Source organism: Macaca fascicularis, chromosome 4 (assembly GCF_037993035.2).
Source record: "Macaca fascicularis isolate 582-1 chromosome 4, T2T-MFA8v1.1".
NCBI lineage: Eukaryota > Metazoa > Chordata > Mammalia > Primates > Cercopithecidae > Macaca > Macaca fascicularis.
In genome coordinates, this window is record NC_088378.1 from 89,776,389 (window position 1) to 89,789,213 (window position 12,825).

At 40.8% G+C, this 12,825-nt stretch overlaps 1 long non-coding RNA gene across 1 annotated transcript; it reads left to right on the top strand.

The window, feature by feature from the left end:
- The first annotated feature begins 87 nt into the window (after positions 1–87).
- On the top strand, positions 88–3,156 carry LOC123572986 (uncharacterized). The gene is made up of 2 exons (XR_006697654.2): positions 88–691; positions 2,149–3,156. It is a non-coding gene; the product is annotated as an uncharacterized lncRNA (long non-coding RNA).
- Positions 3,157–12,825: the final 9,669 nt, after the last annotated feature.

Sequence of the window (12,825 nt, forward strand, 5' to 3'; positions counted from 1 at the left end):
GGGTCAGGGCCGGGGCGTGTCCTTCTTCAGCCTGGAGGCCGGCTTGGCTGCCAGGCGCATACTCGCGACGTCACCCGATCCGACCCTGGCACCCGGAGAGGCCCTGGCGCGGCTGTCGGCTGGCACCCGCTCCCAGCAGGAAGAGTGGGGAGGTTGTTCCCGGCGGCGAGCGGGCACCGGCCGCATCCCGGCCGAACCAGGGAGCCTGGGCGCGGGCAGTTCGGCCTGGTGCCCTGCTCGTTCGGAGGCGAGAGGAAGGAATTGGAGGTTCCACCCCGCGCGTGGGTCCTCGCTGAGTCTGGCCTCATTCGAGGCACAGGTTTTTCTACAAGAGAAATGTTATGGATTGTGTTGGGTTTGTGGTTGAGCGAGCTCATCACTTCAAAGAACCAAAGAGGGAAGAGAGAGGGGACGGGAAGAAAGATGAGCGAGCTGAGGGGCAGACAGGAGGAGTAAAGAAAGGCCGGGCAGAGGAGCTTCTTGCAGTTTTGGGCTGTGAGAGTTTCGGGCTCACTGAGATGTGACGCTTCCTATTGAGTTGAGAACTCACGAGGTCTACGATGCTTAGACAAAAAATCTCAGAAACTAAGAAATCATTCGAATCCAGTTCCTCGTTTATTCACGACTAAAACCTTAGTGATAAAACAGTGGCGACGCGTGGACAGCTCCTGGAAGCAAAAACACCATTGGGGTAAAATCCGACAGCTATCGGGACGGGAAGGGATGCTGCCCTTCGTTGCTTTTCTGGTCTTTTTTTTCTATTTGACTTATCTTTTTTTCTTTCTTTCTTTCGTCGCGTGTGCTTTCGGTGTCCTAGTGAAGTCATAGCCAAATACAATGTTAGGAAGATTTCCCTCTATGTTTTCTCGTAAGAGTTTTATAATTTAAACTCTTAGACCTTTAATCCATTTTGTGTTAATTTTCATATATGGTATAAGAGTCCAAATTTATTCTTTTGTATGTGGATATCCCGTTTTTTTAGTACCATTTGTTGAAAAGACGTTCTGTGCCCGTTTTTAAGACACTGGCCTGAGGCTCGGAGATTGTAAATCATTTGCCAAGAAAGGCCATGCAGTTTGGGAGCAGCAGAGCCTGGGGCTACACAAGACCCTTGCTTCTGGGACACCCTCTAATGTCATGCTTTGCAAGGTTTTGCTCTGTCCCTCTTTGAGCACCTGCTAGAAGCAGGTAAAAGAACTGGTAGTTTTACTGTTTTAACTTAAAAAAATGATTTTAGATTTACAGAAAAGTTGCAGAGGTAATAAAGAGAGTTCCCACATACCCATCACCCATATTGCCCTATATTAACAGCTTATATAACCAATGAAACTAAAAAGTTAACAGCGATACAAAACTATTAACTGCATTACTGATTTTATTTTAATTTCACCAACTGTTCCACTAATGTCATTTTTCTGTGCCAGGATCCAATCCAGGATACCATATTGCAGTTAGTTTTCATGTGTTCATAGCCTCCTCTAATCTGTGACAGTTTCTCAAGTCAGTTGTCTTCAAAAACCTTGACACTTTTGAACAGTACTGGTTTCTCTATACTGTCCCTCAGTTTGGGTTTGTCTCATGTTTTCTCATGATTGGACTGAATCTGTGGATGTTTAGGAAGAATGCTACAGAGATTATGTGCCTTTCTCATTGCCTGGTATCTGTGGGTACATGATATCAACATGACCTATCACTGATCACTGGGGAACTGATCATTTGTTGTTTCTTGTCTTTTAAACCTAAGCCACTGCAATAGGTTCTGAAATTCCTGTCCTGGGGATGCTACCAGATTTCTGTTTCAATATCATTTCCATGCCATTTGTTTTCATATAGGTCTAAAATGGCCTTTGATTGTTTATTACACCAAGTTCAAGCTTCACAAACTGGCCTTTTGAAGTCTCATTTTATCCAGCCAACTTTACCTTCCACTGTTCCTCGTACATTCCCTCTGTCCTCATTTTTTTCTCTCCAAACCACCATTCCCAGTCTGTCCTCAGGCCAAGGTCCAGGGTTCCTTCAATTTCTTGTTCAAGTCAACATGAAATTACTTTGACTCCTTCACACGGCAGTCAGTTTTTCTCTTTTCTAAATTTCTGGTCAGTTCCTTACAATCTCACTTTAATGTGGTTTTGCTTTTTTTTTCTCCAGGTGTTTAATGTGTGTTTTTGGTCTTCTCTCCAAGTGATGGAAACAGAGTTGCTGCTTCAGTGGTAGTAGTACTTGGAATTCAAGTAACACTAACCTAAAATCTACTGTAGACCCATTGGGCGATAGTATGAAAGAACCAAGAAGGATTTCGGCTGTCCTGGAGCTGATAATGCTGCAAACAAGGTGAGGGTGCATACACTAAGTAGCAGCAAAGCCATGAGGATCATAGAAAATTTCCCAAGTCCATGAGGAAAAAAAATATGCAGGCAAAAATCTACATACAAATCAGGGCTTTATTTATTGTTTCATCAGTTGATTAGACTTAAGCAAGTAATGAAGAAAATGTCAAAATAATGCAGAATAAACTTAAAAGTGTGTGGTACTAATATCCGTTTAATTGGGAATAGCCCCTTAAATTGAGGAAATATGATTTCAGTACATATTAGAAAACTATTATCTGATTCAGGAAAAATCTCACTCACATCATTGATGAACAACATATCTAGTGCTAAAACTAGGTTCTAATTTAATGAGTATAGCCTGTACTACACTCATTATATAATATACACTCATTATATAATAGGGTGACAAATACTTTAATAATAGATTACATATTAGATCCAATGACAATATGTTATTGATTTATTAGAAAATAAATGGGTATATAACTCCATTTGTCAAATCACAGTTCAATCGGAACCATAGGTTGGCTATAGATTACAAAAGTTCTGCAAAAACCAATGAAAGCAGTCTGTAGGAACCAATAGTAAAATTTACAAATAGTAAATTGTGTGTAACAATCTTTTATATCGGAAAAATTTATAATAAATAATAAATATGTGTGTATATAAATGCATGCATTTTTCTTTAAGAGTCAGTTGTTGAACATTTACCAGCACACCGCTAGAGCTATCTAATGGATAATATATGTTTAAGTTTCTTTTGTAATGAGAACCTATTTTATGTCTTATCACAAAGTCTTTAATAAAATATCAATTTTTCTTTAAATTTGCTGAGATAGATTTATTTAGGTGGGCTGAATTAAAACTCCGAGACCTGCTTTGAGATGAATGCAGGGTGAAAACAGGGACCCGCCAGGCGCAGTGGCTCACGCCTGTAATTCCAGCACTTTGGGAGGCTGAGGCGGGTGGATCACCTGAGGTCAGGAGTTTGAAACCAGCCTGGCCAGTATGGTGAAACTCCATCTCTACTAAAAATATACAAAATTAGCCAGGTGTGGTGGCAGGCACCTGGAGTCCTAGTTACTCGGGAGGCTGAGGCAGGAGAATCTCTTGAACCCTTGGAGGCGGAGGTTGCAGTAAGCCGAGATCGTGCCATTGCACTCCAGCCTGGGCAACAAGAGTGAAACTCCGTCTCAAAAAAAAAAGAAAAGAAAAGAAAACAGAGGGACCTTGTCATAGGCATCCTGGCACATTTGTATTATACTGTTAATGGGCTATTAATATTTCATCTTATTGGTAAGAAAACTTAATGTGACATTTAACCTGGTTGAATAATTTGCTTAAGATCATTCACGTCCAAGTAAGTGGCAGGCAGGTTTTGAGCACAATTGAATTCCAATACTCAGGTTACATTGTTAAGTCTTCACAAAAGCATGAAGGGTAGCTATTATTATCTACTCCCCACCCCCACTTTTTCTGTGGTGAGAACGCTTAAAAATCTACTCACATAGGGATTTTCAAGTATACAATACATTGTTATTAACTATAGTCACCACATTATACAGTAGATCTCTTGAACTTTTTCTTCCTATCTAGCTGAAATTTTATATTCTTTGACCAGCCTCTCCAGTAACCCTTCAGGCAGCCCCTGGTAACCACCATTCTGCCCTCCACATTTTTTCTTTATCCATTCATTCATTGATGGACAGTTAGGTGGATTCCAAAGCTTGACCATTGTGATAATGTTGCGATATCATTCTCCTTTTATGGTTAATAAAATGGAACTTCAACATGTTAAATTTATTGCTCAAAGTTCCACAAGTGGACAGGGTTTTTTTTCTTTTTATATTTGTAACTCTATTTCACATAAAGGCCCTCTGTCCACTCAAAAGGTTTACTTACTGCTGTCTGCCACCTGTTATGCCCAAGGAGTAGTTCTTGGTCTGGGGACTTCTGAGAAGGCTACAAAAGCTCAGAATCCCTTCTTGCAACTTTGCTGTGGTCTCTTTGTGGCCATAGGAGGACCATCAATGTATATTGGCCTCTTTCATAAGCCACAAATAATAGAGTGGTTTAGATTCGAGTCAATCCAGGGCACAGAATGTATGTTTTCAGAGGCTGTACATAGGATGCACAGGGGATGAGGAAACTGGCCTCTTGCACAGTCACTGACTCTGACATCCAAGCTCAGACATGCCTCTTTCTCCAGCACTCGGACGACAGAGGTTCAGTGTGCTTCTTCTCAGTCACAATCTACTACTCAGCTGCTCACAGCAGAAGTAGAAGCAGAATTTTTCTCCCCTTCCCCATTAGACCTTGGTCCCTTCACGCAGTGGACTTCCTCCCTCCCACCAGCTTCCCAGAAGCAACGTGGAGTCTGAGTCTCTCTCCTCAGTGTGGGGTGCTTCTTTCCCATAGGCAGCAGGACCTGTGAGTTTCCTGGGGCAGACGCTGTCTGTCCCTGGGTAGATGACTTTTAAAATATCATTATTGCTTTCCAATCCGCTTCTGCCACTCTGTTGTGTAGTTCCATATTGCTGGATCCTGAGGCCAAAGGATTAAATTACATCACTCTGTTAGATGCCACCAAATCACCATTTTACACCAGAGGATCAATTCAAGAACTACTGTAATTCTTAAATGAAAAACCCTGGAAGCCTTGTCTTCTGATTATCAGAAAACAACTTAAGAACTGCTTTTGCCCAGGAGTTTGTATTGACCATGAATCCTAGATATTTATTTACTAGCTCGTCAGAGAAACTTTTATGATGTTTACTCTACTTTTTAATGAAATCCTCAGTGTGCTGAAGTGAAAATTAACTTTTGTTCCAAACTCTTGTGACATATGTTAGTGTCTGTTATCCAAGTATGCAGGCTGTCATGCTCTAGACTTAGGGCAGAATGGAAACAGAATGGTTAATATGCTTGAGTGACAAAAAAGTTGTATTCAGTGCTTTGCCTGCAGATGTACACAGTTCATCTATTATTTGATTTGAGGAAAGAGAATTAGGAGGGTCACCTATTTGTGACCTTTGTTCATTTATTCAGCAAGTATTTATTGAGCATTTGTATGTGCCAGGCATTCTGTAAAGCTCTGGAGCTTAGATGGACAACATGACAGACTTACTGTTCAGAGGAGGACAAAGTGTTATGGGTTCTGCTGTGTCTCACCAACAAGCACATTGAAGCCATAACCCCAGAATGAGACCTTACTTGCAAATAGTTCTATACAGAGGAAATCAAGTTAAAATGAGGTCCTTAGGCTATGCTCTAATCAAATGCGACTGGTGTCTTAAAAAAGGGGGAAATTTGGACACAGGGACAAACACATATAGAAGGAAGAAAATGTGAAAACACACACAGGAAAAATGCCATGTGAACATGAAGGCAGATATCAAGGCAATGTATCCACAGGCAAAGCAAGGCCAAGGGTTTCCAGCAGACCGCTAGAAACTAGGGGAGATGCGTGAAAGATTCTCCTTCACAGTTCTCAGAAGGAGATAACATCTTGGTCTTCTAGCCTCCAGAACTATAAGACAGTACATTTCTGTCATTTAAGTGGTCTTTGGTATTTTGTTATGAGCCCTAATAAACTAATTCATGAAGGCAAACAAAACAATTACAAAACAGTGTGATCTAAATGGGCCACGTGTGTGAGGCTGCAGGGGTGAGCAGAAGCCGAACCACACAGGGACATGTGGACCAACGTAGGGAGCTTAGATTTGCTGCTGGGCCAAAGGAGTGAAGATATTGAAAAGGCAAGACAGAAGGGCCATGCCAGCTGGCAGAAGGCACAAAGGACTTTTTATTTTTATATTTTTAATCTAGAGAAGAGGACACACTTCTCTTCTTCCCAACAGCTCAGAATTGGAGCAAAGCTCCAGGATCATTGGCAGCAGAGGGAAGATAAGGAGGAGGATATGAAAGTGACCCCCTATGGGGGTCTTACACTGAGGTCCTTGTGCGACCTGCCTCCAATCTGCATTGCTCCAGATGCTCCCCAGGCCACACCAAACTGCCGCAGAGAGAAGAACACAGACAGGGATGTATCGATTTCATGTTATGGCTGAGTTTTAGCCAGAATGTCTGAGAAAAAGTTACAGAAATTAAACTGTTTTTATACCAGTAATTTCTTTCTTTTCTTTTTTATTTTCCCCCTAGTGGTGTTTTAAGGCCAAGAAGAAAAATTTATGTTTGGGTTGATATAAAGAAGCTAGCCAAGCCAAGGAATTGATACAAAAACTGGGCCGGAGACTAGGGTCTTAAAAATCTCTCAAAGGCAAAAACCTAGATTCTGAAAAGGAGCAGAGAATATGAGTCAATGCTTTTCTTAGTAATATGTTCATTTCTGAATGATTTTTTTTTTTTTTGCCAAAAATATTTTTTTCTAGACTTGGGGATTTTGTATTAAATGCCATTTAAATTTCAAAAGATGATTTTTTATTTTTATTTTTTGAGACAAAATCTTGCTCTGTAGCCCAGGCTGGAGTGCAGTGGTACAATCTCAGCTCACTGAAACCTCTGCCTCCCGGGTTCAAGTGATTCTCCTGCCTCAGCCTCCTTAGTAGGTGTGATTACAGGTGCACACTACCACGCCTGGCTAATTTTTTTTGTATTTTTAGTAGAGAGGGAGTTTCACCTTGTTGCCCAGACTAGTCTCAAACTCCTGACCTCAGCTGATCCGCCCACCTTGGCCTCCCAAAGTGCTGGGATTATAGGTGTGAGTCACTGCACCTGGCTGAAAAGATGATTTTTAAAACTATTTATTAAATCATTATAGATAGGCCAGAAGTTGATGACAAATAAACCATATTGTGAAAACAGATCTGCTAGGATTTTTAAAATTATCTCAAAATAGAGGAGATTCTTTTATCAGTAGCTAAAATCAGCTACCTTCTAAAACCAAGAGGAATTAAAGTTGATATTTCCATTGATACTGTATTTTTTAACTTAAATTGTGGGAAAAGGGTAAACAACTATATTATTTTCTTCAGGAAGAGGATTAGTAAAATATACTCAGTTCAAAGGAAGTTAAGAATTTTAGTAGAAGCATGGATCTGTTCCAACTAGATTGTAAATATCAATATAAACTACTTCCTTTATAAGAAAAATGGTTTAGGCTGGGCGCGGTGGCTCAAGCCTGTAATCCCAGCACTTTGGGAGGCCGAGACGGGCGGATCACGAGGTCAGGAGATGGAGACCATCCTGGCTAACACAGTGAAACCCCGTCTCTACTACAAAATGCAAAAAACTAGCCGGGCGAGGTGGCGGGCGCCTGTAGTCTCAGCTACTCGGGAGGCTGAGGCAGGAGAATGGCGTAAACCCGCGAGGCGGAGCTTGCAGTGAGCTGAGATCCGGCCACTGCACTCCAGCCGGGGCGACAGAGCCAGACTCCGTCCCCCCCCCCCAAAAAAAAAAAGAAAAATGGTTTAGCTCTTCCACTGAAATAGCTCAAGAGTGGCTGGGCACAGTGGCTTATGCTTGTAACCCCAGCACTTTGAGAGGCTGAGGCAGGTGGATCACCTGAGGTCAGGAGTTTGAGACCAGCCTGACCAATATGGTGAAGCCCCATCTCTAGTAAAAATACAAAAACTAGCTGGGCATGGTGGTGGGCGCCTGTAATCCCAGCTATTTGGAGGCTGAGGTAGGGGGATTGGTTGAACCCAGGAGGCAGAGGTTGCAGTAAGCTGAGATCGCGCCACTGCACTCCAGCCTGGGCAACAGAGTAAGACTCCATCCCAAAAAGAAAAAAAAAAAAAGAAATAGCTCAAGAGCAATGTGACCCCATGACACATGTTAATGCTCACTACTATGGTAATATTATTTTCCACTAACGGGAACCAGGATCCTTAGAGAAATGGCTAATTTGATATTTGAGGTTACCTCCCATCAGGGTCACAAAAAAGAATGTAGGCAGCTTCCTGATTTAAATCACTGTTAATGAGATGAAGTCATCTGTTAAAAAACAAGCAGCAAGTGGTCTTCCAGTTGCTATGATGAGAAACTCAGATTGTAAGCAATCTCATGAGATTGCCCATGATAATTCCAACACTTGAAGGGCACATTGCTGTCACTTTCAAAGAATCACTCTATTCCAACTTCCTTTTCAGAAAAACTGTGAGTGGCCAGGCCATACTGTTTTCTACAATAACACATCCTTTTGAGCTCAGAGGTTCTTAGGTTTTCTGTGCAATGGCTCTTTTTACAATCCAATGAAGCCTATGGGCCCTTTTTAGAATAATAGTCTTAAATGCATAAAATAAAATAAGTTGAATTACAAAGAAAGCTAAGTATAGTGAAATAAAGTTATCAAAATATTTTTAAAATTTGTGATATAGTAATATATGCATTCTTTATTAGTAAATTAAAAAACAAAAACTTTTAAAATTTTGCCTAAGGAAGCTAAATTTTATTTTTGAAAGACATTATTATGAAAGCAGTAGTTGCTTAGCTTGAATAAGAGGATTAAACTATGAGGTGGTCTTTGACAAAGCAGTATGTGTCATGTTGGCTATCTGATGAATTTTGATTTTTTTTTGGATGGCCACAAATGCTGATAATCCCAGGTCACAAACTATATTGTTGTGAATGGAATTAAAGTTTCAACAGCTCACTTTACAAGGCCAAGACTGGCATATTTCTTTCCAAGAATATCACAATTTTTTAGTTAAATTTCAGTTGTAGTGAAATTTTTATCCAAATATCAATGACTTCATCTTTGGCTAGGTCAGTATTTTCAACATAGGTAAAACCAATATTTTATTTCAATGTTTAGTGCTTTTTAGTTTAGTGTCTTGGTGACCTGGGATTTGCAAATATTTCATCAACAGAAGATCTCCAATATAGTGTTGGCTAGAAATTATAATAGGGCTGGGCGCAGTGGCTAACGCCTGTAATCCCAGCACTTTGGGAGGCTGAGGTAAGCAGATCATCTGAGGTCAGGAGTTCTAGACCAGTCTGGTCAACATGGTGAAACCCTGTCTGTACTAAAAATACAAAAATATTAGCCCGGCCTGGTGGCAGGTGCCTGTAATCCCAGCTACTTGGGAGGCTGATGCAGGAGAATTGCTTCAACTTGGGAGGCAGAGGTTGCAGTGAGCCGAGACTGCACTATTGCACTCCAGCCTGGGCAACAAGAACGAAACTCCATCTCAAAAAAAAAAAAAAAAAAAAAAAGATAGGGCTGGGTGCAGTGGCTCACGCCTGTAGTCCCAGCACTTTCGGAGGCTGAGGCGGATGAATCACAAGGTCAGGAGTTCGAGACCAGCCTGACCAACATAGTGAAACCCCGTCTCTACTAACAATACAAAAATTAGCCTGGTGTGGTGGTGCGCCCCTGTATTCCCAGCTACTCAGGAGGCTGAGGCAGGATAATCACTTGAACCTGGGAGGTGGAGGTTGCAGTGAGCCGAGATTGCGCCATTGCACTACAGCCTGGGTGACAGTGAGACTCTGTCTCAAAAAAAAGATAAAAAAGAAATTATATATTTATGTTATTCTCAAACTTACGTGAAAACTATTCACTATTTTCACCATTAATATGGTTTGGATATTTGTTCCCTACAAGTCTCATGTTGAAATGTAATCCCCAATGTTGTTGGAGGTGAGGCCTGGTGGGAGGTGATTGGCTTATGGGGGCAGATCCCTCATAAATGGGTTGGTGCTGTCCTCGCAATAACGAGTGTGTTTTCACTCTATGAGTTCACATAGATTTGGTTGTTTAAAAGTGTATGGAACCCTAACCTGCTGCTGCTCTCACCATGTGATGTGTCAGTTCCCACTTTGCCTTCTGCCTTGAGTAAAAACTCCTTGAGGCCTCACCAGAAGCTAAGCAGATGCTGATGTCATGCTTCCTGTATAGCCTGCAGGACCATGAGCCAATGAAGCCAGGTTTTAGGCAGAATTATAGTTAGGTATTGACCATGGTGCACTGGCACAATTTGATTCACTTCCTTGCAGCTGCTAACTAACTTGAGAGTCATGTAGCAAACTGACCACCTGCTACCCCATTGTTCCTATAGATAGAATCTCCCACACTGGACTTGTTGGTTTTTTGAGACGGAGTCTCACTCTGTCACCCAGGCTGGAGTGCGGTGGCGCAATCTCCACTCACTGCAATCTCTGCCTCCCGGGTTCAAGAGATTCTCCTGCCTCAGCCTCCCAAGTAGCTGGGATTACAGGTGCATGCCACCACGCCTGGCTCCTTTTTTGTATTTTTAACAGCGACAGGGTTTCACCATGTCAGCCAGGCTGGTCTCGAACTCCTGACCTCAGGTGATCTGCCTACCTTGGCCTCCCAAAATGTTGAGTTTACAGGCCTGAGCCACCACGCCTGGCCGATACTGGACCTTTTAACCCAATAATTCCTTAAGGTGTTTTTTGAGAGCCTGAATTCCAGCAGAATGGCTGATGCCAGCTGGTCTGAAGACCCCCAGAGCAGAACTGACTCAGGACAGGAATGTAGTCTCTTAATCTACCTACACCATGACTTCACCTCTCACTTCTTGACCAATTAGCAATCACTACATTTTAGCCTGTCACCTGTTCAGGTCCTTTAAAAGTCCCATCTCCCAATCTTTTGGAGATGTGGATTTGATGTTCCCTCCTGTCTCCTTATTTGGCTGTTTTATGATGATTAAACTCTTTGCTGCAACTCCTGCTGTTTTGATATATTTTTCTGTCACTGTGCAATAAGCAGTTGAATGTAGTGGTCCTATAACGTCTTTGCCAAATTAAGGAAGTTCTCTTCTATTTCCAGCTTGCTAAGAGGTTTTGATAATGTTTATTTTCTAGAAAAGAAAAATCTGAAAATACCCAGAAAACTTCAGAAGTCTATCAAAAGTTCTATCTGTCTAGATGACATTAAAATTGAACCATGGATTTACAATCATTTCCTTTCTGATATAAACTGTATTCTCTGGCATTGATTAGATAAAAGGATCAATAAAATATTAGCAAATTAAACAAATGTATAAAAAGAGTCATACTCTATGACTAAGTGAGATTTAGCACAGGTATTCAAGGCTGGTTCAACATTTATTCAAAAATCAATTAATGTACTCCATCATATCAACAAGCTAAAGAATACAAATTTTAATTTCATTTATATTAATTTTTCCTTTATCCTTATTTTCAGAGACTGTGTGCACAAAGAATAAAAATTCATAACAATAGATACAGAAAAAGCATTTGCCAAAACTGAATACCCACTCATAATAAATAATCTCAGTCAATTAGGAACAGAGAACTTCCCCAACTTGTTAAAACTATCTATATATAATTCCAGCACTTTGGGGGACAGAGACGGGTGGATCACTTGAGGTCAGCATTTTGAGACCAGCCTGACCAACATGGTGAAACCCCATCTCTACTAAAAAATACAAAAATTAGCTGGGCATGGTGGCGCATGCCTGTAATCCCAGATACTCGGGAGGCTGAGGCAGGAGAATTGCTTGAACCTGGGAGGCAGAGGTTGCAGTGAGTTGAGATCGTGCCATTGCACTCCAGCCTGGGCAACAAGAGCGAAACTCTTGTCTCCAGTAAAAAAAAAAAAAAAAAAAATCTATAAAATAACCTACAGCTAACATCATACTTACTTGTGAGAAACTTGAAGCTTTCCCACTAAGATCAGAAACAAGGCAAAGATATTTCCTTTCACCATTGCTTTTCAACATTGTCACAAACAAGAATGTAGGTACTGTAAGTCCTAGCTCATTCAGTAAGACAAGAACAGGAACTAAAATGTATAATGATTGTGAAGGGAGAAATAAAACTGTCTTTATTCACAGATGACGTGATTGTCTATGTATAACATCCAAAAGAATTGACGCAAACACTCCTGGAATTAGCAAGCAATTATAGCAGGGTTGTAGGATGGGATATAAAATTCATACACAAAATATCAATTACTTTTTTATATATCAGCAATGAACAAGTGGAATTTGAAATGAAAAACAGTGCCATTTACATTGGCCCACCCAAAAAATAAAATACTTAGGTATAAATCTGAAAAAATGTGTACCAGATCTATATGAGAAAGCTAGAAAACCCTGATAAAAGAAATCAAAAAAGAATTAACTAAATAGATATGTCATATTCATGGATATGAAGACAATATTTTGAGGATGTCCGTTCTTCTCCACTCTTCCCCAAATTCAACACAATCCCCTAAAATTCTCAGCAAGTTATTTTGTGGAGGTTGACAAACTGATTCTAAAGGTTATATGGAGAGGCAAGAAGATCCAGAGTAGCCAATGCAATATTGAATGAGAACAAAGTTAGAGAACTGATACTACCTGACTTCAAGACTTACTATGAACTGCAGTAGTCAAGACAATGTGATGCTGAAAAAAGAAAAGACAAATAAGTCAATACAATTAAATAGGGAGTCCAGAAATAAACCAAGATAAATATAGCCAACTGATTCTTGACAAATGAGCAAAGGCAGTACAATGGAGAAAAGGTAGTTTTTTCAGCAAATGGTGCTAGAACATCC